This window comes from Gopherus flavomarginatus, chromosome 13 (assembly GCF_025201925.1).
Source record: "Gopherus flavomarginatus isolate rGopFla2 chromosome 13, rGopFla2.mat.asm, whole genome shotgun sequence".
Lineage (NCBI taxonomy): Eukaryota > Metazoa > Chordata > Testudines > Testudinidae > Gopherus > Gopherus flavomarginatus.
Window position 1 is genome coordinate 9,325,461 of NC_066629.1, and position 26,663 is coordinate 9,352,123.

Below are 26,663 nucleotides of genomic sequence, written 5' to 3' on the forward strand. Positions count from 1 at the left end.
AATGGTGTCTTTACCTGCCCTGGGCAGGAGAAATGGGAGTAGGCTTTCGCTGACCCGCCAAACAGCAGGTACCTACAAGGAAGGAGGTAAAGGATGGGACGGGGTTCCTTCCGGATAACCCGCGGTCCCCGTACGCCTGTTGCCAGCCCAGAGCACCAGCTATTAAGCCAACGATGCTTCGGAAGCTATGGACCCAGTGGCACGGTTTCCTGGGAGCTTCCCTCCTCTCCGAGAAGGGAAGGGAGCTTATGGCTCCAGTGGGCAGAAAAGGGACCCTGCGGTCCTGAAAGGACAGTGCTCGAGGAGCGGTCATAGGGTCATAGGTTATGGAAGGGAAGGGAAAAGGGACGGGGAAACACACAAGCACCCAACAGGCTAGCCACTTAACAAGGCCTGCCAGCTGGGAAGCTTCACAATCACTCCCCACACAAAAGCTCAGCTGTGGGGCTTGCTTTCGAGGCACTCCTGGTCACGAGCTTTCGCTTCGCAGGAGGCTCGGGGCGTCTTCCCACAGCTGCATTTACGCTGGCCGCTTGGCCCTCACTCACACAGACACAGGCACTTGTTTGACACAATTGTCAAGGCGAGAAACTGTAAAACCCGGATCCCCACCAAACCTAGTAGGAAGGGGACCCCCGATCAATTCCCAGGGCGTACGAGCCCAGGAGCGGATCAGGACTCTCCGGACCGAAAGGAGTGTGGTCCGTGGGCTGCCGGCGATACCTTTAAAACCTTAGGAGCCTTTGGAAAGGCGTCATACCTTTAAGACTTACATAACCTGGAAACCTCAGAGAAAGGGCGTCAAGTCTGTCTGATGGCTAAAAGTTCGAACCCAGCTTGTGACTTACCCCAAACCGGAGCCTACAGACCAGTCCTCTGCCAAGCCCCAGTAGAGATTTCAAAAGGTCTCTTACCTTTTAATTGGGCCCTGGGGTTGGAAGGAAACTGCCTGCGGTCCTCCGATTCAGGAGAAGCCCTCTCGTGGGTTTCCGGCCAATGCACCAAATTGTCGTGGAAAATGACCACCACTGTGTTGAGTTGATCAGACAGCCTGAGGCTCCTTTATTGATTGATCAAAGATACATGCGTACGCACGGAGAGACGACAGGACCCCTGGCAAGGGGTGAGTCGCTCTACCTTACAGCAGTGATACCTGTGCTTATAAAGCTTAAAACCGCAAATTATCATATGAGCTTATACATCCGTCATTACCTTATTTGGCTAATACATGACATCTTTTGAAAACAATTGCTATTAATTATTTCTATATATCATAAAAGAGCTAAAAATTGCAAGCTTGTTCTTTTTTACTTCCTCTTGGGAAGTTCTCGCAATTGCCAAGACCTTGACACCTCGGTTATCTTGTACTTGCGGTCGTGCAGCTGTTACATATTACTAAGCTTTTTGAGGAACTTGTGTCCAAAAATACATATTGTTTGTTCTTTTGGCCAAGTTATTATGAGTTATATTTTATGCTTACACGAGCTACTTAATAAACTATAATGACCTAACAGCTGTTAGTCTATTCCGGCAGTGAAGGACTGGTTATTTGAGGGATTTTATGTCAGTTTTAACCCCTTTTAGCAGCATTTGTTAGCAGCATTTGATAATGTTATGATAGTGTATACTAAAATCAGGGAGTGGGCCTCAGGTGGGTTAGTAATTGATTATTTTCCTTACTCTTCTATATGTTAGTATAATTGAGGCCTATGGCCTTGATGTAATTATTAGCTTGATCAAGACCCGGCTTTTGGGCCTGGGGTTAGTTTTCTTTATCAACACCTTTGCCCGGGAAGGGGAACAAAGGAAGGGAGTGGCAGCTGGGTTTGGGCTTGGGGCTGGATGGGCGGAATTCAGGGTATCCTAGCTAGGATCCAAGCACCCTGAAAGCCCAGGAGGACTCGATGGAGGGGTCCTGACTGTGCCTGCAAGCCCTGCTGTAACCTGTGTTCCTGTTGTCCAATAAACCTTCTATTTTACAGGCTGGTTAAGAGTCACTGTGGGTCCCAGGAAGAGGGGTGCAGGGCCGGACTCCCCCACACTCCGTGACAAGGGGCAGAGTACTGTGATAGAGTTTCTGTAGTGTAGTGGTTATCGCATTTGTCTAACATGCAAAAGGTCCCGGGCTTGAAACCAGGCAGAAACTTGAGGGCTTAATTTTCCCAGCTCCTACTGGCCTGTCCCTGATGTTTTAGGAGCAGCAGTGATTTCTATGCCCAAAAGGTCTGTTATACTTTCCCTGTTCCCACTTTTGTCTCCTCTCCCTCTCTGAATGCCTGTGAAGTGGCTTTTCCCCTCCCACTCCCTCCTGGACTGCCCGTGGGATCAGGGCTGGCTTTAGGAAGCACGGGGCCCAATTCGAACATTTTTGGCGGGGCCCTGGCAGGGATGACTAAAATAAAAAGCGTAAAAAAAAAGTTTTATTACTTCCATGTATTATTTACTTTCCATAACTATATAAATAATACAATTATATATTATGTACATTGCATCATATATGCTGTTGATTGCTTATTAATGACTGCCATTTCACATGTGTGGGTCCCTGCCACTCCCTGCGGGTGTGCACATGTGTGGGTCCCAGCTGCTCCCTGCCCCCCTCATTGAAGCAGGTATGCAGGGTTATTGCCCTGGGAACTGCAGGGCAGCAGCGGACATGAGGCTGGTTGGAGGCAGGGCAGGGGCTGACTGGAGGTAGGGTCTAGCTGCAGGCAGGGCAAGGGGTGCAGGGCTGGCTGGAGACAGGGGTGTGCGGGGTGGGCTGGCTTCAGGCAGGGCCGCAGGGGTTGCAGCAGGGGTTGAGAGGGCTGGAGACAGAGGAGTGCAGAACTGGCTGGCTTCAGGCAGGGGGGTGCAGCAGGGATTAGCTGGAGACAGGGCAGGGGGTGCGGAGCTGGGTGTGAGCAGGGCAGGCAGGGTGTGCAGGGCTGGTGCGGGCAGGGCTGTGTGTGGGGCTGGCTGGCTTTGAGCAGGGCCACAGCAGTGTGTGGCAGGGGTTGGCTGGAGACAGGGCAGGGAGTTTGGCAGGGGCTGGCTGTGGGCACAGGGTGCAGAGCTGGCTGCAGGCAGGGGGGGCAGGGCTGGTGCGGGCAGGGCAAGGGGTGCAGCAGACGCAGCTGGAGCCCCTGCCCTTTAAATATCCCCCAAGACTCCCGGGGCTCTGGGGTTATTTAAAGGGCCTGGGGTTCCTCTGCTTCTACCCCCCCCCGACCTTTTAAATAGCCGTAGGAACCCTGGAAAATACATGGGGCTGGGGGGGCTCCAGTGGCTATTTAAAGGATAGGGTGGCAGAGGCAGCTGGAGCTCCGGCCCTTTAAATGCTATCCCAGGGCTTTGGGGGCTATTTAAAGGGCCCAGAGCTCCAGCCGGGAGAGCAGGGCTGCAGGGTAGGGCTTGCGCTCCAGCTAGGGCTCCAGCCGGGAGAGCGGGGCGGCTTGCCGCGCTCCGGCTGGGGCTCCAGCTGGGAGAGCGGGGTTGTGGGGCAGCTTGCCTCGCTCCAGCTGGGGCTCCAGCTGGGAGAGCTGGACTGTGCAGCAGCCACGCTCCTGCTGGCGCTTTGGTCAGGGGAATGGGGCCATGGAAGACCCTGGAGCAGACCGCAGCCGGGCCAAGTAAAAAAAATTTAAAAGGAGCTTAACGAGCGGGGGGCCTCTTAGGCGCTGGGCCCGATTCTGGGGAATCAGCTGAATCGGCCTAAAGCTGGCCCTGTGTGGGATGAATGTTCTGGTTGAAGAGCAGAAGAGCTCCCAGGTAGACAAGGTGTCTGCGACTCTAATTAGGCAGCACTCACATACCCAGAGCATGGACACTACCCAAGGTGGAGTGTGACCAACCAGATGCAGCTAAGTCATCTCTAGTCGCAGGCCTTGACATGCAGGCCCTTAAAAGGGGAAGGGCCATGTGCTCAGGCGAGCACTCACAAGCTTGTACCTCCAGTGAATGCCTTTTGCCCAGACCGCCTGGCCATTATGCCTCAGGAAGACTTACCTTCATCGCACCATCCATAGCTGCGCTGTGAGACACTTACCTAGCAGAATCCTGACATCTCCAGTGCTGTGCCTGTCCTGGCAGCATGCATATGTGAGTGCGAGTGTGACCCCTCCTCCCCCACTTATTTTGAGCTTAGCTATCACTATAATAAATGTGCTGCTATCTGCCAGACTCTGGTGGGTCTTTAGTCCTCCCTACACTTACTAGCTGGCCCAATTTTGGGTAACACCTGTGATAACCCTAACCCCTTCATGGCAGAGGGTGGTGAAATGAGCTGAGGAAAAAGCCTTGGCATTAGCAGGGGAAAGCTAGATGATCTTGGAGAGTCGCCTTTTGAAGCCTTGTGGCTTGGCTTCCTCTGCCCTTGGAGATTGGCCTACAGAGGCTGGCTTTTCCTGCTGGCCTCCTTTGTATGACTTGCCAAAGGAGGAAGTGAGGCAGGAATGGGGCAAAAAAGGAAAGTCGATCTGACGAAGGCAGGGCAGAAGCTAAGCGCCTCAGTGCGGCTAAGTGGGGTTAGTAAAGTGCCACCATTTGTTCTGCAAAGCCTGTGGAGGTGCGGTTGGCTACTGGTAGATAGAATTCTGTGCCTGCCTCTTGGCTTCCCAGGGATGGCTACTTGCATCCCAGAAGAAGAAGGATGGTTCTGGAAGAAAGGAAGGCAAGCAAAGCTATGGAAGGAAATTTGAGTGCAGGGTGCTGGCTCTGCGCTGGGGGAGGGGGTTGGGATTCAGGAGGGATGGCACTTACCCTGGGCAATGCAGATTCCATAGTGACCAGTACACACAACCCTGTGTCAGCAGCTCCTAGGTGAGCCATGCCATGGGGTCTCCGTGCGCTGCTGCCTGCAGGCGCCACCCGCAGAGCTCCCATTGGCTGCAGTTCCTGGCCAATGGGAGCTGTGGAGTTGGTACTTGGGGCAGGGGTAGTGAATGGAGACACTCCCCCCGCCCCAGGGGATGCTGGGACATGCTGGTCATTTCTGGGAGTGGCACGGAAGAACGGAGGCAGTGTGGGCAGGTAGCCACCTTAGTGCTGCTGGCACATCTCTGCACATGCATTGGGGGGAGGGGAGCAGAGGTCGTCCATGTGCTGCCTGGGGTAGGGGCAGTGCACAGAACTGCCTCCCCTCCTGGGTCTATTACAGCAGGGGAGCGGGGTCTTTTGGACTGTAAGGTGCAGCAGGTTGGACTAGATGGTCACATTGCTCCCTTCTGACCTTAAAGGCTCCAAGTCTAAAAGGGAGAGGGAACTAAAGGAAGTTTTTTAAAAAAATAAACCGAACATTGTAATACTAGGATAACTCCAACAACCTATTGTATAGTCCCTCCCCTTTCTTCCTCCATTGTGTTTTGAATGACCTGCAGGACATTGATTCTCTCCTTCCATTGATAAACTGATATAATGTGACTGGAATTAAACCAATTCCCAGGGGAGAAAATATCACCTCATGGTATTTGCTAGGAATCCAACCCAAGTCAACTGCTTGGAAGGTAGCTATGCTCACTACTATACCACCAATGCATCTGGCAAAAATGCCACTTATGTTTGCCCAATGAGGCTAGAGCAGGATTGAGGCGATTTTTGGCCTATTAAAATATACTGGATTCTCATTACTGAAAAAAAAACACCTCCATCTTCATTTGAGTTTGAACCATCAGCCTTTCAATTAGCCACCAAAGTTGTTAATCACAGGGTATGTCTACACTATGGGATTATTTCGACTTTACAGAAATCAGTTTTTGGAAACAGATTGTATAAAGTTGAATGCACATGGCCCCACTAAGCACATTAATTCGGCGGTGTGCATCCATGTACTGAGGCTAGCGTCCATTTCCGGAGTGTTGCGCTGTGGATAGCTATCCCGTAGCTATCCCATAGTTCCCGCAGTCTCCCCGCTCATTGGAATTCTGGGTTGAGATCCCAATGCCTGATGAGGCAAAAACAGTGTTGTGGGTGATTCTGGGTAAATGTCGTCACTCACTCCTCCCTCTGTGAAAGCAACGGCAGACAATCATTTCACGCCCTTTCCCCTGGATTGCCCAGGCAGACGCCATAGCATGGCAACCATGGAGCCCATTCAGCCTTTTTTCACTGTCACCGTATGTCTACTGGATGGTGCTGACAGACGCGATACTGCAGTGCTACACAGCAACATCTTCTTGCCTTTTGCAATGAGTCTATGAGTCTAAGTTAGCAAAGATGGTTACCAGCCATAGCGTGCTGTCTGCTGCTTTGCAATTTGACAATGACAGTTACTAGTTATACTGTACCATCTGCTGCTGTCATGAGTGCTCCTGGCTGGCCTCGGTGAGGTCGACCGGGGCTGCATGGACACAAATGGAAATGACTCCCCGAGTCATTCCCTTCTTTAAATTTTGTCGAAAGGGAGAGTCAGTTCTGTCTAGACTATCAGGCAAGTCTACTAAAGAGCCAGAGAGGCCAACGGCCACTCCCAGTCAGAGCCCCAGACAGCCCGCAGAAATGATGAGCTGCATGCCATTCTAGGGGGTGCCCCTGCAACAACCCCACCCATTGCTTCCCTCCTCCTCCAACCCTCCTGGGCTACCATGGCAGTGTCCCCCCATTTGTGTGATGAAGTAATAAAGAATGCATGAATTTGAAACAACACTGACTTTATTGCCTCTGCAAGTAGAGCTCAAGGCGGGGAGGGGAGGGCAGCCTCCAGCTGCTATGATATTCCAAGCTGGACTGAATCTCCATTAGACAAAGCTTAAAGAAGAGAATGACCTGGCAGTCATTCTCATTTTTGCCCAGACACCCCTGGCTGACCTCACCGACGCCGGCCAGGGACACTTATGGGATGATGATGAAGGATACCAGTCCTACTGTACCGTCTGCAAGGCAAGAGAAGGGGATGCTGCTGTGTAGCGCTGCAGCACCACATCTACCAGCAGCATCCAATAGACATACAGTGACATTGAAAAAAGGCAAGAAACAATTTTTTTTCATTTGCTTTCACGGGGGGGAGGGGGACAACATATACCCTGAACCACCTGCAACAATGGTTTTGACCCTTCAGGTTCTGGAAACTCAACCAAGAATTCAAATGGTTTTCGGAGAGTGTGGGAACTGTGTGATAGCTACAGTCGTCAGTCGCCCCTCCCTCTGTGAGCGTCCATTTCATTCTTAGGCTTTCTGGTACGCTTGTCTCAGCTCCTTAAGTTTCAGCACTGTGTTTAGTCCCTGCTGTGGCCTCTGTCTGTCACAACCTTGAAGATTTTTTCAAATGTTTTGGCATTTCATCTTTTGAAACGGAGTTCTGATAGAACAGATTCATCTCTTCATAGAGAGATCAGCTTCAGTATCTCCCATATGGTCCATGCTGGAGCTCTTTTTTGATTCTAGGACTGCATGGCCACCTGTGCCGATCGGCACTCCATGCTGGGCAAACAGGAAATTAAATTCAAAAGTTTGTGGGGCGTTTCCTGTCTATCTGGCCAGTGCATCCAAGTTTAGATTGTTGTCCAGAGTGGTCACAATGGTGCACTGTGGGATAGCACCCGGAGGCCAATACCATCGAATTGCGGCCACACTAACCCTAATCCAACATAGCAATACTGATTTCAGCACTACTCCCCTCGTCGAGGAGGATTACAGAGATTGGTACTAAGAGCCCTTTATGTCGATGGGTGCAGGGTTAATGCGATTTAATGCTGCTAAATTTGATATGAACTCATAGTGTTGACCAGGCCACACAGAGCAGCAGGTTTCCCCTGTTGTTTCCTGCTCTTGTTTTCTTCACTAGTTTCTCTTCTGCACCAACTTGCTCTTCTCCTTTGTGGAGCCTGGCTAGCTCCATTGGCAGAGCATCAGACTTTTAATCTGAGGGCCAAGGTTAAAGTCCCTGGTCAGGTGATAAACTACTCACCAAGATCTTACACTGTCTTTCTGGAGTCCTCTTTGATGCTCCTTTTTCTTTCAGGATTTTCCCTTTCCTCAGAAAGGCCTTTTTGTGTGTGGGTTTGAAGGGACAACTTCCTGACAGCCCCTTTGTCCTTGAAGCCTGGAGGAATAAAGGCCTCTGGGCATATAGCATGTTTCTTCCCTGCACACACACAAATACAAACAAACAGAATATCCCTAAGGAACTAGAATCAACTGCTGCCTTCTCCTTTCCTGCTTCATTCCTAAACGAGGATGCTCTACAGCCCAAACCCATGTCCCTTCTTTTCCCAGTGCCCCTCAGTCCCAACCCTCTGTCCCTCCTATGTACACTGCTCCTCACTCCGAACCAGAGCCTACTCCTCTTCACTCTTCTCCTCTGTCCCAATCCACAGCCCCCTCCTATTCCCAGTGCCCCTCAATCCCAACCCATAGCTCTCTCCTCCTTACACCGCTCCTCAATCCCAACCCACGGCTCTCTCCTTGCCTCCAGCAGCAGGTGCCTCAGACTCCCTCAAGAAGATTTTCTTGCAAAGTTTCGTGTATGAGTCTGCATGTGGATTTTACAGTATGTTGGAAATATGTTGGATTGCTTGCCGAAATGATCACTTTAGCCTGGTGTTGGATTCCCAGTCTCTTTGTTATTGGGGCAGGAGAAATACAGGGTTGTTATCCTTGTTGTGTGAATTGAGGGCAGCCCAACTGTGCTTGGCAGACCCCGATTGAGGGACTCACCCTCAATTCAATAGCACTTGCTAGGCAGGGGACATGGGTTCCAAAGCCAAGTGGACTGGGGTCTGGGTCCTAATACTTAAAATTTAGGGGTTAGATCAATGTTAGGACAGAGTGGCAGTGAAGGGATGAGTGAGTCCCTAGACATCTTAGTGAGTATGGTGCCTTCTTATTTTCCCCCTTTTCCACCCAGGATGGCATGTGAACTGTACAGAGGCACTTCTGGGCTTGCAATGACTAAGGACAACAGCTGTGAGTGGGGGTGAAGAGCAGGGATGGCTCATGTTAAAGGACTTTTGGTTGCTGGACTTATGAACCATAGAGAGAAGGACACTGTCCAACTTATTTGGGGGTGGGTCTTTTCCTCGTAGTTTAGGTTTATGAGTTGGAGCTGCTGACATGACTTCTGCTAACCCTGGGCTTACATTGCAATGTAGACATATTCTGAGAGGGCATCTATACTGTGATAAAAGCCCTGTGGCCCGACTGGCCTGGATCATCTGACTTGGACTCCTGGGGCTCAGGTTGTGAGGCTAAAAAATGCAGTGCAGACATTTGGGCTCAGACTGGAGCTCAGGCTCGGAGACCCTCACCCTTCATGGGGTCTTGGAGGCTGGGCTCAAGCCCAAGTGTCTACACGGTAATTTTATAACGCTGCAGCACAAGCCCCACAAGCCAGAATCAACTGACCCAGGGTTTGAGAATAGTGACTTGGGTATGTTTATGACAATGTAGACATAATGCTATGCTATGTCCAGACTGCAATGAAACACCCAAGGCTGCCCCATGCCAGCTCAGGCTCCCGAGGCTTTGGCTGTGGGGTGGTAAATTTGCAGTGTCGATGTTTCAGCTCAGGCTCAATACTGGGCTCTGGGCCCCCTCAAAGTTGGGAGGGAGTTTAGCAAGCAAAAAAGGTAAAACCGCAATGAAGTATTACCCTGGACTCAATGGCATTTCTCCATTGGTCTGTTCGCTTTGGGGCAGGGACAATAACATGTCCTGCTGCATTCGTTATTTCAAAGGGCGGTTTAGGATTTTCATTCTCATATACAGTGCACAAAGCAGGACTTAACACTCAGTGTAACCTAAATGAGCCACCCACAGATTCTGGCAGCCACAAAGAGCATTTGGTGTGAGAGCCCAGACCTGCACCTGCCCCAGTCCCAGTCCCAGTCCCAGTCCCAGGGGAGGGGGCTTATCCACGACCTACTAGTTGCTAACTCCTAAACTTTCAGTAACTCTATTATCAGTGCCTGGAGTGTAATTTAAACCATAAGAAAAACCACACTGGGCTAGACCAAAGGACCATTTAGCTCTGAATCTTGTCTTCTGGCAGCAGCCAAGAGCAGGTGCCCCGAAAGCCACTCAACAAGGCACCACTGAGAGTTATTATCTCTGCCCCAAAAGCAGACAGACCAATGGAGAACTGACATGACTCCAGGGTAATACTTCACTGCGGTTTTACCATTTCCACTTGCTAAACTCCCTGCCAACCTTCTGGGCTCCTAGAGTACGGTACTGAGCCTGAGCTGCGACACGTACACTGCAACTTTACAGCCCAAGCCACATTACCCTGATTTCTCCAATACAGACCTGCCCTGGATGTTTCATTGCACTGGAGACATACCCTAACATTACGTCTACACTGTGATTAACACACCCAGGGCACCTGTCTCAAAGCCCGGGTCAGCTGACTCAGGCTTATGGGACTGGGGCTGCAAGACTACAAAATGACAGTGCAGACATATGGACGTGAGCCCAACCTCTGAGACCCTATGAGGGGTGAAGTTTTCTGAACCCAGGCTTCAGTGTGAACACAAATATCTGCACCACAGTTTTTAGCCTCTCAGCCTTAGCATCATGAGCCCAAGTCAGATGACCCAGGCCAGTCATCCTGCCATCTTTATCCCAGGAGAGATGGACTCTAAGGGTACTTTCCCATTGCAATGGAAGCCCAGGAGTGGCAAGCAGTGCTCAAAGCAGCACCCGGCAAGCCTCATATTCACCACTCTCATATAGTGATGATATGTGTTGAACAAAGTCTGCCTGGTGAGGTATCATTTTAAAAATCTTGAACTGTTCATCTATTGGCACCTTATAGACTAACGGACGTTTTGGAGCATGAGCTTTCGTGGGTGAATATCCTCTTCCTCAGATGCTTGTAGTGGAAATTTCCAAGGGCAGGTATATATATGCTAGCAAGCAAGCTAGAGATAACGAGGTCAGTTCAATCAGGGAGGATGAGGCCGTGTTCTAGCAGTTGAGGTGTGAAAACCAAGACAGGAGAAACTGGTTCTGTATTTGGCAAGCCATTCAGTCTTTGTTCAGTCCTGAGCTGATGGTGTCAAATTTGCAGATGAACTGAAGCTCAGCAGTTTCTCTTTGAAGTCTGGTCCTGAGGTTTTTTTTTGCTGCAGGATGGCCACCTTAAGGTCTGCTATAGTGTGGCCAGGGAGGTTGAAGTGCTCTCCTACAGGTTTTTGTATATTGCCATTCCTAATGTCTGATTTGTGTCCATTTATCCTTTTCCGTAAAGACTGTCCAGTTTGGCTGATGTACATAGCAGAGGGGCATTGCTGGCATATGATGGTGTATATTACATTGGTGGATGTGCAGGTGAATGAAACGGTGATGGTGTGGGCCCACATATATACACCAGCGACACCATCACAGGACCTAACCAGATCAGCCACACCATCACCGGTTCATTCGCCTGGCTGGGGAAAGTGACTTGGATGCAGGGAGCTCGGATGATGTCGCTTCTCGCCCCCACAGCCCCTAGGGGTGCCTGTAGGAGAAGCGTTCCAGGGAGGAGCGGGCAGCAATGCCAGCTGCTCCATGCACACAGGTCAGTGTCCCCACGTGGATGCAGGAGGGGGTGCAGCGGTTAGGGGTGAAGGGGGTGCAGGAGAGGGGCAATGGCTGGTAGCACAGGAGGGGAGTGTGGGAGTTATGGGCAAAGGGAACACAGCATAGGGGTTACGGCACAGGAGGGGGCAGGATTTGGGGTGAAGGAGGTGCAAGGGTTGGGAATGCAGGAGCTAGGGGTAAAGGGGGAGGGGGATCGTTCAAGAGTGATTGGGAAGTGCCTAAGTACATGTTTTGCCCAGGGCACCAGTTCCCCTAACGCTGGTCCTTGATAACATTTCTTGCTGGGAGGGAGAGGGTAGAAAAGGAAGGAGTCCTAGCAGCTCTTCTGGGAGCACAGGTTAAAAATGACTCCCCTTTCTCTAGATTCTCCTCATAGGGTGCTGGGGCGAACAGAGCCGCATAGCTTCCGCCGCTTTCTCCAGATTGTCTGTGCTGGGCTCCTGTGGAAGTTAAGAAGGCAACAATTACCTGATGTTTCTCAGCCATCGTGGACAGAGCCGCACAGCTTCCTCTGCAAACTCTACAGGTTCAAATCAAGTCCCTGAAGTCCATCCACAGCTGGGATGGGTCATTTCAGTCCTTTGCACAGAGCTTCACTTTGTAGCAAAGTCCCTCCAGAGGTATGAAGCAGGATTGGAGACAAGATGGAGATGAAGCATCAGCCTTTTATAGTCTCTTGCCATGTGATCTTTGCTTTCTTTGTCCCAAGGAAACTCTATCCAGCACCTGGCATAGAAAAACCTTAGAGTTCTGTCCATACATACCTTGCTAAGTCACAAGGGATAACTGCCTTCTCTCAATGGGCCAGTTGTACAGCTCATGGTCCTTAATGAGCCATCAAGCAAGTTAGGCAGAACTGACACCAACTTGTCCAGCTGGGGTGTTCCCAGGAAGGATAGCACAAGTTTGAAAAACAGGCAGCATAGAGCCAATATTCATAACATCAACTACAAAAATGATACACATATAGAGATAGCATCATTGTAATCAGCCAATCAGAATCTCTCCATAGATCCCTTACACGACAACCTTTCTACAATATTGGCTGCAAATATAGAACAGTGGTCGCAATTGTGATCTACAGAGTTACAGATTATGTCAATAACATCACAGGAGGTGACACAGCATCAGTGAGATTGATACTGGAATAATGCCTCCAGTTTTGATGTCCTCATTTGAAAAAGATGTTGTGAAATTGGAACTGGGGCAGCAAAGAACCACCAAATATTCTGAGGGATGGAGAAAAATGCCTTTTAGTGAGCTATTGAAAGAGCTTGACCTGTTTACCTTATCAAAAGAAGATTGAAAGGTGACTTCATTGAAATGCCTTAATGGAGAGAAAAGATTGGCTATTAAAGGGCTCTTTAATCTAGCAGAGAAAAGGATAACAACACCCAATGGCTGAAAGGTGAAAAGAGACAAATTCATATTACACTTAAGGCACAAATAATCAACAGCGAGGATGATTCACCACAGGAACAAGCTACCAAGGAAAGTGGTGGATTCGCCATCTCCTGATGTCATTCAATGAAGACTAGATGCCTTTCTGGAATGTGTTTGCCTCAAAAGTAGCTATTGTGTCATACAGGAGGCCTGAGATATGCAGGAGGTCAGATTAGATGCCCTAATGGTCTCTTCAGGATATAAGTTGACTCATTTCTGAAAAACTGAGTGTAGCATTGGCAGCAGCATCTGATGTTTTCCTGTCTAGCTGGCTTGTTTCCTAGAACAAACGCTCTCTGCGTGGGGTGATCCACAGGGAGTAGCTCAAACCTCCAAAGTGTCTGGCCAGGGGCAGGACATTGGCACAGCAAGGGAGGGGTGTGGCAGTGACATCACAGAAAAGGCCTTTTGCAGGATCTCAGACTATTGGTCAAAGGTGGTGGGAAGGTGGTGACCTCACAGAGAGATGCTGACATCAGCCAGGCAGGACAGGAGCGAGGGGCCAGGGAAACCTCAGAGACCCCTGTGGCTTTGCTTCAGCAAGTCTCCTTCTCCAGGTCTCTCTTTGAGGACTGAAAGAGTATTTGTGTTCAGGTACGTGAGCGCCAGGAGGAATCTCTTTTGAGTTTTCTCCTTCCCTTTTCCTGATTTTACTAGAAAACAGCCGTCCCTGTTTAGAAGGTAAGAGCCTCCTCGAAGGAAGGGATGTCCTGGGCGTGTCACAGTTCGGATGCCAGTGGCCCCCCTACACTGTAAGGAAGCTCCCACCGTCTGCTCTGTGTTCGCAGTGCGGGAGAGAGCAGCATTCCATGACAGCGATTTGCTCCTGGCTGACAGAGCAGAGCAGCAGACTCAGCTGTCAGAACGTCCCAGAGCAATGAAAGGGGAGGGGCCCATGGCTTTGTAGCAGGAATGCAGGGAAGGAGAGTTCATGGCGGGCATTGTGGGATACTGGAGGAGGCCAGTTATGGTGATATAATGAACAGCAGTGTCTACTCTGTCACTTTAAGTTTGCTGCAGAAAGCTCTAGATCTCTCATTGAAATTGCTTTATTTTGTCAGCAAAACAGGGCAGTTTTGTCGCCAAAAGTGGCATTGCAGTGTGTACACCAGCCACAAGCTGCTGACCGAGGTAGACTTGTGTGTTTTTTACACACTTGAGCAATATAATTCTGCTGAAACAACTTTGTAGTGCAGACTTGGCCAAAGATTCACTCACACACAACTTGTAAGGAAAACGTCACCTGCTCCTCTGCTTTGCAGAATCCAAACACAAGCAAAGCTTGTCAGGCCCCAGTGACAATGGCAGGGAGTTAGGTGTGGGCAGACACTGTATTTTAGCCATGCATGGGCACCATGGTATAGCTGGTTAAAACACCTGTTTTGTAAACCAGAGAGCCTGGGTTCAACTCCCAGTGGTTCCTTCTTGACTGGTGGTTGGGGCACCTGCTATTGGCTACTGTCAGAAGACAAGATTCAGAGCTAGATGGGCCGTTGGTCTAGCCCAATGTGTTTTTTCTTATGGTTTAAATAACACTCACAGGCACTGATAATAGAGTTACTGAAAGTTTGGGAGTTAGGAGCGAGTAGGTCAGTGGTCCAGTCCCCACACAGATGATACTTTCCCTCTGGGACAGGGGCAGGTCTGAGCTCTCACCCAAATGGACATTGTGGCTGCCAGAAACTGTGAGCAGCTTGTTTAGTTTATGCCAAAGGTTGAGTCCCACTTTGTGCACTGTGTGTGAGTATGAAAATCCTAAACTGCCTTTTGAAATGACAAATGGAGCAGGACCAGGGCCGGTGCTACCATTTAGGCAACCTAGGCAATGGCCTAGGGCACCAGAATTTTTGGGGGGCGCTATTTTGCCTGGGGAGCGGCACGCGAGTCCAGTGGACCTACCGCAGTGATGTCGGCGGGCGGTCCATTGCTGGAAAGGCTTCAGTGGAGCTGCTGCAGTCATTTCGGCAGATGGTGCGATAGTCTAAAGGCTCCAGCGGATCTACCACAGTCATGACTGCGGCAGGTCCACCGGAGCCTTTAGACCAGCGGACCGCCCGCCGGCATCACTGCGGCAGCTCCACCGGAGCCTTTCCAGCAGCGGACCGTCCGCCGGCATGACTGCGGTAGGTCCACCGGGGCCGCTGGGGGCGGGAAAAAGGCCGTCCACCTAGGGTGTCAGAAAACCTGGCGCTGCTCCTGAGCAGGACGTGTTATTGTCCCTGCCCAAAAGCAGACAGACCAATGGAGAAATGCCATCGAGTCCAAGGTAATACTCCACTTCCATTTTACCTTTTTTGATTGCTAAACTCCTTATCTGCCCACCCCAGGCTGTCCTCTGCCTCAGCTGCTGCTCCCGGCCTACTCTAGAGTCAAACATGCAGGGCCCCCAGGGGAACAGAGGCTGGGACAGGGAAGCAGCCTGGGTTGAGCTGGGAAGTTGCTGGGAGTTCTGGTTCCCTGAGAACTGCTCCGGCTCCCTTCTCAACAGCGAACAAATCAATTCCACATCCCCTCCCCAGAAAAATCAGCCTGGAGCCAAGAGCAGCAGGGGACGATTCCCTCTAGTTCCCACTGAGGCAGGAGAGAACCTAGGGTGTTTCTAGGAGAGCTTATGGAACTGATGTGGGGAAACCAGCCTTTAATAACTGGCAGTTCCAGTTTAAGCTAAGTGTTTTTAACAATTTCTACAACATTTAATAACCCTTCAATCGTAGTGTCACCATCCATAAAATTGCTTCAGCCTTATAGGTTCCTAAGTGCACAACTAAACATCTCTTCAAATCCAAGGAAGTGGAGATCAGTCAGTGTTCAGAGTCATCCCACATAAAAGAACCATGTTGTGGTACATACTGGCCCCATCATGTGGCCATCGCCTTTCCCTCCTCTCTGTTAAAAGTTTTAGTATTTTGCACAGAAACTTTTTTCCCTCAGGAGACACCTAGGAACCAGGGCTGCCAGCCAAACACCTTTAAGAGGAGGTGTCATCTGTCAAAAAGTGATCTCCCTCCTTCAGTTCAGTGACACCCTGAAATGTTACTTATCCCAGCAAAGCCAGAGGATTGAAAGCAGCTACATCAAACCCCTGTGTAGCTAACAGGAATGAACACAAACACTCCCTGGTATCTGAAGTGATGTTTAGTTTTACCGTTTGTAAACTACAAGACTAAAGGGAAAGGTAGTGATGGTGTCAGATATAAGGAGTGAATCACAAAACAATCATCATAGTTATGCCTAGAGTGACTGCAAGATCTTTCTATATTCTTATTATCATCAGTGTATTATTTTCTCTGGAATCTAGACATTGACTATATCTTGACCAAGAAATTTGGATCTTGATAAAATAATCGACTATCCCTGGTTAAGGCAATGGACTTGGTACCCACTCGGGTGTCTCCACGCAAGTTCAAGTACTAACAACAGTGGTTGCCCTTTTAGCCATAGCTTTTAATCAGGGCAATACATTGATACAAATTCCTGTTAAATAACCGACGAAGTGGGTATTCACCCACGAAAACTCATGCTCCAAAACATCTGTTAGTCTAGAAGGTGCCACAGGATTCTTTGCTGCTTTTACAGATCCAGACTAACACAGCTACCGCTCTAATACTTCTCAGTCAGAGTCCTTCACCCACATTCCTTAGGGCACTGGGCCACCATGTGGATGTTTCTTTTCCCTCCTCAATTTCACTCAGAGACACAATTTCCTTTGCAAAGATCCTTGAACAGCAAAACCTCGCTGTGTCTCTTGCGTGAATCAGGGCATTCGATTCCAGTGAACCCTTCTCTCCTGCAATGGTGATGGTCAGACAGAGGGGAGGAGGCCACCTGCATCTCTGCGAGGGAGATATTGGTTCGGCTCTTTCTTTCTTTCTGCTGCTGTTGTTAGTCCGTGAAACATCATGGAAGTTAGGCCTCAACTGGAGTATTGTGTCCAGTTCTTGGCACTGCATTTCAAGAAAGATGTGGAGAAATTGGAGAGGGTCCAGAGAAGAGCAACGAGAATGATTAAAGGTCTTGAGAACATGACCTATGAAGGAAGGCTGAAGGAATTGGGTTTGTTTAGTTTGGAAAAGAGAAGACTGAGAAGGGACATGATAGTAGTTTTCAGGTATCTAAAAGGGTGTCATCAGGAGGAGGGAGAAAACTTGTTCACTTTAGCCTCCAATGATAGAACAAGAAGCAATGGGCTTAAACTGCAGCAAGGGAGATTTAGGTTGGACATTAGGAAAAAGTTCCTAACTGTCAGGGTAGTTAAACACTGGAATAGATTGCCTAGGGACGTTGTGGAATCTCCATCTCTGGAGATATTTAAGAGTAGGTTAGATAAATGTCTATTAGGGATGGTCTAGACAGTATTTGGTCCTGCCATGAGGGCAGGGGACTGGACTCGATGACCTCTCGAGGTCCCTTCCATTCCTAGAGTCTATGAGTCTATCAGGGATGGAATGCAAGGCTGAGCTCACACATCAATCCCCTGAAACATTTCAGTGCCCCAGAGAAATCCTGCCCCCTGTTATTGGAATGATGTGCTGGAGATTCGAATAGGAAAGGGACAGTCTGAATTGTCAGTGTGGGGAATGAACAACAATCTATAGCAATGTCGTTAGCCACAAACACACTCTCATCATGTTCCAGCTGAAAAGGAAATGGGCAGGAATTCTCGCTGTTCTGCCATGGACACACACTAATGCACAGCTGTGAGTGTGCTGGGGAAGCTAGTCTGAGCCATTTGAAGTGACAAGTCTGTGAGAATAGAATCATTGCGTAGGAAAGCAGCTGTACATCAAGTAGTTGTGGCTGAGTGGTTAAGGTGATGGGACTAAAAATCCATTGGGGTCTTCCCCATGCAGGTTTGAATCCTGCCAACTATGGAAGCATTAGTGTATTGTAACTGCTGCTGTCTGAGCATCCATGGAGCCAGATCTGGTCTCACTCTGAGGCTCTCTACAATTAAAATACTGCTGTAGCACTGGGGAGTAGACAGCTGCTACAGTGACCAGAAGGGTTTTCCATCCCTGTAATAGCTGTGTTGACAGAACAATCTTTCCTTTCATTTAGCACTATCTAACCATGGCTCAGGTCAGCTTAATTATACTGGTTCTGGGGTTTCGCACACCCTGAAAGACATACTTGTTAGTGGGTTTATTCCATCACCCTCTGTCAAGGTTCCTTCCCCACTCTGAACTTTAGGGTCCAGATATGGGGCCTTGCGTGAACACTTCTAAACTTGACTACCAGCTTAGATCTGGTCTTGCTGCCACCGCTCTCAAACTAGCTCCCTTTTCTGGATAGTCTTGAGAGACTTCTTCACCAGGTCCCTGGTGAACACCGCCCAACCCCTTGGATCTTAACTAGGGCCGGCTCTGGCTTTTTTGCTGCCCCAAGCGAAAATAAAAAAAAGGAGGCAGGGCCACTGGAGCAGCAAAGCAAGGGGGAACACGGTGCGGCTGGCGTGGCAAAGCTGGTGGGGGAGGACATGGCGCAGCTGGAGCCGCAAAGCGGGGGGGACAACACAAAAATGGTGCAGCTGGAGCGGGGGGTAGGAGGGAAAACAACGGTGTGGTCGACAAAGCAGGGAAAAAACAAAACAGAAAACCCCACAGGGTGGATGGAGCCAAGGGACTCCCTGTGCTGCTGAGTGCGTGCCCGGTATAATGGCGGGGAGGGGAGGGAGCAGAGGGAGAGATAAGGAGGGCGGCCAGCTCTTCAGCAGGGCACTCATCACGCGGCCCCGACCGCCATGCTGCCAGGTTGGAGGGCTCCGCTCAGCTCCGGTCAGCAGGGAGGGAAGGACACAGGCTGCCCTGCCGAGTTTGCTGCAGGGCGCTCCCCTTCTCTACACTGCCTCCCCCTACAGGGTGGCCAGAGCAGCGAACAACAACAACAAAAAAGTGCCCGTACTGCCTTAGGTTTGGGTGGAAGCCGCCCCGCAGAATCTGCCGCCCCAAGCACCAGCTTGCTCGCTGGTGCTTGGAGCTGGCCCTGATCTTAATACAAGGAGAATTTAACCATCCCCCATCTTTCCCCCACCAATTCCTGGTGAGTCCAGATCCAATCCCCTTGGATTTTAAAACAAGGAAAAATCAATCAGGTTCATACAAAGAAGGCTTTTAATTAAAGAAAGCAAAGTAAAAATCATCTCTGTAAAATCAGGATGGAAAATAACTTTACAGGGTAAACAGATTCATAGAGCCCAGAGGAACCCCCTCTGGCCTTAGGTTCAAAGTTATAGCAAACAGAGGTAAAATGCTCTCAGCTAAAAGGAACATTTACAAGTTGAGAAAACAAAAATAAACCTAACCCGCCTTGCCTGGCTGTTACTTACAGGTTTGAAATATGAGAGATTGGTTCAGAAAGATTTGGAGAGCCTGGATTGATGTCTGGTCCCTCTTAGTCCCAAGAGCGAACAACAACCAAAACAAAGAGCACAAATAAAAGACTTCCCCCCACCAAGATTTGAAAGTATCTTATTCCCTTATTGGTCCTTTGGGTCAGGTGTCAGCCAGGTTTCCTGAGCTCCTTAACCCTTTACAAGTAAAAGGCTTTTGGTGTCTCTGGCCATGAGGAATTTTATAGTATTGTACACAGGAGGTGGTTCCTTTCCCTTTACAGTTATGACACCCTCCCATTCCCTGGTCCTTCTCGGGTGACCAGAGAGCAGCAAAACCCAAAGTTCAAAGGTGCAAACAATTCAATGTTTATTGGGGTAAACTTCCAGCAAGCAATTATTCCAATTTCCTTCCTAAGTATCCCCCTTCCCAGCTCTGACACCACAGAGGCTTGCCTGTGTCCCTGTTCCCATTCCCTGTTCCTATTGCTATTCGCCTCCCTTAGCAAAACATAATTCCAATTCCCCTACTCCCATTCCTATTCCTCCCCTTACTTCCTGATTGACTGCAGACTATATAGTAAAACTCAAGTTCTGCTTAGTTATACCTTAACCAAGCATTTTACTGAAATGTAACTAACCAATCCTAACACATTGTAACATGATTTTCTAACCAATTATACCCTTCACCTTAATTTACCTTAGTTTACACCCAACAATGTAATTACACAGTAAACGGAAACAGTGACAGAACCAGACAGAGATTATGCAGACAAGCAATAGGAAAGTGGGGACTACAGTGATAGAACAACAAAGAAATGAGGATTTCACACCCCAGCTATTGAGCAGTGAATTGTTCCCGGACAGGATGCTATCATGATAGAGGTTGTGGGTGCTGCTTGCTTAACTGTCTGGCCCACAGGGTAGGATTTTGAGGTTCACCATTACTGTCTCAGAATGCCAGCACCCATCTTTTGTTCACTTAGAACGCGAGCAGGGAGATTCCAACACCGCAGAACTCATGGAGCTCCAGGAAATGTGTAACTTTAGGTCCGGGTGAGTGCGTGTAAAAATCAGCTGTGCTGTAGAAGGTCTCTAGGAGTTGAAAGAGATGTGCCATCTTGACCTCCCTAAAGAGTTCATCCACAATTAATGAAAACTAGGGTTCATAAGTCATAGTCTTTATATCAAGAGGATGGTGGACTGGTCTAAAGTACTAGTTTAAGATTCTTTTTTTCCAGTCCTTTGGGTGTTCTGGTCTCTGCATAGAGACGTGGTTTCAAATCCCACTCCTACCATGACCATCTGGAGAAAATGGCCTCACTTCAATCTCCTTTGGAACAATAGAACCCCATTTGCTTAGCTTTTCTATTCCAGTAGTTGTGAGAGAGGTTCCAAACCAGGGGGAGACAGGGCCTGCTCTCTTGACCCAGCAATTTTTGTCTTCCTTCATTCCAAGCCATTTTCTCAGATACATCTGTATTTCCCACACTTTTTTGTTTGCTTTTATGAAACTTTAGGGTCATCATTTAATTGCCACATAACTGTACTTCTGAACTAAAACAAAACACAATATTTTTTGGATATTTTTGCAGAAGAGTTTTGCTTTCTGACCTGGAATTGAACAGTGGCTTCCCGAGGGGGACAATGCTACTCCTTTTTCTTGGCTCATCCAAAAAACATACCTTTTGATGCCCTTTCGGTTCTCTGTTCTTCAAAGGGAAATCAGCTGGTGTAATGGCTACTGAGAAAGCCTTAGAAAAGGGCCCCAAAAGTGACAGCAACTACTTTCTGTAGTGTAGTGCTTATCATGTTTGCCTAACATGCAAAAGGTCCCTGGTTTAAAACCAGACAGAGACAGTGCTGCTTTCCTTCCTTTAGCCTTTTATCACTCCAAGTCCTTTCTCAACTACATCCGTAGTGTCTATGCTTTCTTCCTCGTTATTTTTTTTCCTTTCATGGAGCTTTACATTCGAAAGGAGAGGCTTAGCCAGCATTTTGAGGGAAGGAACAGACCATCGTTTGGGAGACTGCTAGCTCCATAATAAATCTGAGCATAGAAGAATCCCAACCCATTGTCCTGCATATTTAGCTCCCAGCCAACAGTTTTTCCCTTGCCTTTTTTTTTTTTTGAGCTAACTTTGAGTCCAGGGGGCACACACTCTCTCTGCCCCACATATCGACTCTGGCCCTGCTGCAAAGTGACCCCTAAGAACCAGCAACCTGCACGAGAGCATGATTGGGGGGAAAGGGTTTCCCATGAAGCTTATAAGTCACTGGATGCATTGGAAAGAGGCAGCTCTGAGTGTAACAGTCAGCAAAGAAGGTCTGTCTGGGAATATGGCTCAGTTGTACAGTGCCTGCTTTGCATGTATAAGATCCTGGGTTCATGCCCCACATTTGCCTTTCACCCCTGCTGCTTTGCTCATGCCCAGCTGGCATGTGGCCCAGCCAGTCTCCCTGCACAAGTTTCAGTCCTGAGCAGTGAGGGCAATGTACCAATTGCATGGAAGCTCTGTGGGGGGTTCTGCTCCTAAAGCACCATGGTGACTCTAAGATTCCCATCCACTGAGCTGCTTGATGAGGAAGGACTGGAGAGAAGGGTCCCATCAGCACAGAGGGAGGGACAAGGACAGGGAGGAGCAGTCAGTGCTGAGAGAGGAAAGAGGTCAGTGATTTACACAAGACAGGGAACACTGGTTCTTGGAGGGGACAGGTGCGGAGGGCAGCTTGTTTATGATGATGAATAGGAAAAAAAGGCTGGAGTCAATGAAACATGAGAGCATAAAAGGAGAAGGGCAGCTCCACAGAGGGCCCTGGGTGCTCATACACCCCAGTTCATAAGTACACAACATAAGAATGGCCACACTGGGTCAGATCAAAGGTCCATCTAGCCGAGTAGCCTGTCTTCTTACAGAAGCCAATCCTCGGTGCCCCAGAGTTTCACAGGTTGACTGTGTGTTATGTGAAGAAATATTTCCTTTTGTTTGGTTTAAACCTGCTGCCTCTTCATTTCATTTGGTGACCCCTAGTTCTTGTGTCTAGAGGAGTAAATAACACTTCCTTATTTAAGTACATGCATCTGACGAAGTGGGTATTCACCCATGAAAGCTCATGCTCCAAAACGTCTGTTAGTCTATAAGATGCCACAGCGTTCTTTGCTGCTTTTACAGATCCAGACTAACACAGCTACCCCTCTGATACTTCCTTATTTACTTTCTCCAACCCAATCATTGTTTTATAGGCTTCTGTCATCTCTTTTCCAAGCTGAAAAGTCTCAGTCTTATTAATCACTTTTCATATGAAAGCTGCTCCATATCCCCAATCATTTTTGTTGCCCTTTCCTGAACCTTTTCCAATTACAATATATCTTTTAGCAGGTGGGGTGACCACATCTGCATGCAGTATTCAAGATGTGGGTATGCCATGAATTTCTGTAGAGGTGCCCTGACTTGTCCTAGATAGTGAGAATAGATAAACAGGGACCCAGCCCCCTCCAGTGATCCCATGGACAAGAACCTGATTGTTAGTGGGATGAAGGTTCCCTCTGGACAAAGGGGAGCTGAAATCCCTCAGTGTCCTGGAACTTAAGGAATGGAAGCTTCAAACCCTTCATAGCCACGCGTTGAGGTGCATCAGCAGAAGGTTGGGCTGGAGCAGGGGTTGGCAACCTATGGCATGCGTGCCAAAGATGGCACGCGAGCCAATTTTTAATGGCACCTGAGGCCTGCCAGGACTCCAATGTGCCATTAAAAATCCTGCCGGCGCGGCAACCCGCTGGCTCCTCCCCCATCTTTCACCGGAGCCCTGCCACCTTGCAAGCAGCATTCTGAGGGGCAAGACTGTATGCACGGCAGCAGGGGTCCAAATGAGCGGGAAGCCTCATGGTAAGGGGTCCAGGGTTGGGGGAGTTGGAGTAAGGGAGGGCAGAGGACAGGGAGAAGGAAGGGTTGGATGGGGGGGTGGGATACCAGGGGGATGGTTGGGGCGAGGGGTCTCTGGAGGGTGCAGTCAGGGAGCAGGGAGAGTGCAGGGGGCATGGGAGTCCTGGGGTCTGTTAGGGGTGGGAGTGGATAGGAGACAAGGCAGTCAGGGAACAGGGAGCAAGGAAGGTCCTGGGGGCACAGTTAGGGGTCTCTGGGAGGGGTCAGGGAACAAGGAGCGGGGGGGGTTGGATGAGTCAGGAGTTCTGGGAGGGGCTGTCAGGAGGTAGGGTTGTGGGGAGTGGTTGTGGCAGGCAGAGAGTGGGGGGTGTATGAGCCCAGAGTTCTGGGGGTCCTGTCAGGGGGCAGGGAGCGGTTAGATAGGCATGGGAGTCTGGGAGGTTGTGTCTGGGTGAGGAGGTGTGGATAAGGGTTGGGGCAGTCAGGAGGCAGGTAGGGGGTAGGGCCCTAGGAGGGCAGTCAGGGGATATGGGGCAGGGAGGCTTAGATAGGGAGTGGGGTTCCAGGAAGGGATAGTCAGGACAAGGAGGGGGGCATTGGGGTTCTGGGGGGGGGGGAGTCACCCAGCCCTCTGGCCAGATCCCTGATCCCCCTACACCCCTGCCCTGAGCCTTGCATCCCCACACCCCGCCCAGATCCCTGCCCTGAGCCCTCTACCACTCAGCCCTCTATTGACTCCTTCACCCCTCTACCCTCCCATGAGCCCAGCCATGACTCTGGCACCCCTACACATACCCAGCCCCCTTACTCTGACACCTGCACCCCCTCACATGCCCCCAGCCCTGACTCTTGCACCCCCTACATCCCCAGCCTCCCCACATCCCAGGCACCCCGCACATCCCCACCCCCACCAGGAGCACCAAATGGGAGCTCCTGCAACCCTCACGCCAAATGGGAGCTCCCCAGGTAAGTGCCCCCACACCCAAACCTCCCACCCCAACCCTGAGCCCCTTCCCTCATTCTAGCTCCTGGCCAGACCCTTCACCACAGCCCTGTGCTCGGTCCACTCCCACCCTCAGCTCAGTACAGAGAGAGGAAGAGAATAGGCCAGAACCAGGGAGAAGGTAGGTACCCACTGTATGTGAGCAGGGCTGAGACCCCAGACCGGCAGCGGGCTGAGCGGGTCTGGCAGCCGGGATCCCAGCTGGCAAGAGCCAGCAGAAGGAATCCCTGAGGGGCAGTGGGCTGAGTCTGGGGTCCTGGCTGCCAGACCCGCACAGCTCACTGCCGATCTGGGGTTCTGGCTTACATACCCTTCCCAGATGGGGTCCTGGCCGCAGGCCCCACTCAGCCCACTGCCAGCCTAGATGAACAGAATCCCAGATCAGCAGCAGGCTGAGCGGGCCAGTGGCATAAAATCAACATTTTAATTTAATTTTAAATGAAACTTCTTAAACATTTTGAAAACCTTGTTTATTTTACAATACATTAGTTTAGTTATATAATATACAAATTTGTAGAGAGAGACCTTCCAAAAAACATTAAAATGTATTACCGGCACGCGAAACCTTATATTAGCATGAATAAATGAAAACTTGGCGCACCACTTCTGAAAGGTTGCCAACCCCTGGGCTGGAAGAACCTGGAGAGTACATTTCTATTCTAATCTAATCTACATTTCTACTTGTTCGGTTTTTGTAGGTTAAATTACTGCAGCCTCTGCTCCACTCTCTCCCAAGGGTGTAATGTTGCTGTGCACAATGAGAAATCTTGGGAAAAGACTGAAATGAAATGGAAGCAGCATATGGTGGCAGAACCTAAGGAATTAAAAGCCCATTGATTTTTATGTGTATGCACTGACTCAGAACCAGAAGTGTAAGTTTTCTTGCTTGTGGCTGCAGCCAGTAAAATATTTATCTATCAGGGATGGTCTAGACAGTATTTGGTCCTGCCATGAGGGCAGGGGACTGGATTCGATGACCTCTGAAGGTCCCTTCCAGTCCTAGAGTCTATGAATTTATGAAACTGGCTTTTCCTAAATGCTGTAGACTGACAGTGCCTGGTAAAGGGCAGGGGGAGAGGGAGCAAGAGGAGAAAGGCAGAGACATTGGGGAAGAATAATGGGGGAGAAGAAAGAGACAGAGAACACAGAGAAACAATACATGATTGAAGATGTCCCAACTCGATCTTGCTCATCACAGGTGTTCAGAAAACTGGGGAGTTGTAGGTTTCAAATATTAAGGGGATCTCCACATACCTGATCTCTCCCCCCACGGCTCCCATTTTAGCATTCATTTTTATTTTGAAATGTCTGGCTTACCCCTGATCTCTTTCCCTAACTGTATTGCAATTTGGGTGGGTTTTTGTGGTTTTTTTTGCTTCCCTTTTGTTCATATCAATATAATTATAACAGCAAAGGAATCTGTAGGAGCAAAAACTGACTCAAAACTTTATTTCCCCATCATGCAGGAACATGATACAAACATTGCACACAGCTGGAATCATAACACGGAAGGCCAGGGGATGGGAGATGCAGGTTTCCAAGTGTTCTGTCTTCTCAGATGACACATTCCAGCCCCTTGTATTCCTCCCTCCTGTGTGACCTGCTGGGCTTTGACACATTTATTGTTTCATTCTATTGATGATGTGATTGTAACACAATGTGACTGAAATTAAACCACTTCTAGACAAGGAACTAACAAAAGAGAAAAGCCATTATTGCATTGGCTGGGAATTGAAGCCAGGTCAACTGTTTGGAAGGCAGCTATGCTCACCACTATACCACCAACACAGCTGGCAGGAGCAGCTTTCCTGCAGGCTTCGTGTGCTGGCAAAGGGGGTTACATATGACCATGGAGCTAGTAAGCAGGGTGGATGGGCTGGAAGCTGCCTGACAGCTGGGAGCAGAGTTAGCGGGCAAAGGTGAAAACAGATCTCATTGGGAGCTGGCCCCACATTCAGCCTGCTCCTACAAAAGGGGAACTGAAGCTCAACTTCAATCATAGAAGAATCTTCCTTAAGAAGAAAGGGGATAGCTTGCTTTAAAGACAAGGTTTGTGGTTTTTGCCCACTACATACAGAGGGGCTGGATAGTGCTGAGTCCAGATAAGACTCTGGTAGGATAAGGAAGAAATTCAGGCTGCCAGTGAGCTGAAGGAAGGAGATGATATTTTGACAGTGATGGACACCTCATCTTAAAGGCCTTTGTTTGCCTCTTTCTAGTGACTGTTTGGCACAGGAATGCAGCCCCCTCTGTCAAGCCGGGCCTTACAAACCTCTAAGGATGGCGATTGTACCACCTCCCTAGGGAATCCATTCTAGTGCTTCACCACCCTCCTAGTGAAAAAGTTTTTCCTAATATTCAACTTAGACCTCCCCCACTGCAACTTGAGACCATTGTTCCTTGTTCTGTCATCAGCCACCACTGAGATCAGCCGAGCTCCATCCTCTTTGGAACCTCCCTTCAGGTAGTTGAAGGCTGCTATCAAATCCCTCCTTACTCTTCTCTT

General features: G+C 49.4%; 1 protein-coding gene and 1 non-coding gene across 2 annotated transcripts in view; one reads left to right on the forward strand and one right to left on the reverse strand.

The window, feature by feature from the left end:
- Positions 1-26,663, reverse strand: part of LOC127033611 (zinc finger protein 420-like) — a 496,719-nt gene that overhangs the window by 212,334 nt on the left and 257,722 nt on the right. The gene's annotated exons all lie outside the window — the stretch shown is intronic.
- TRNAF-AAA (transfer RNA phenylalanine (anticodon AAA)) lies at positions 17,730-17,813 on the forward strand. Its single transcript has one exon. It is a non-coding gene; the product is annotated as a tRNA-Phe (tRNA).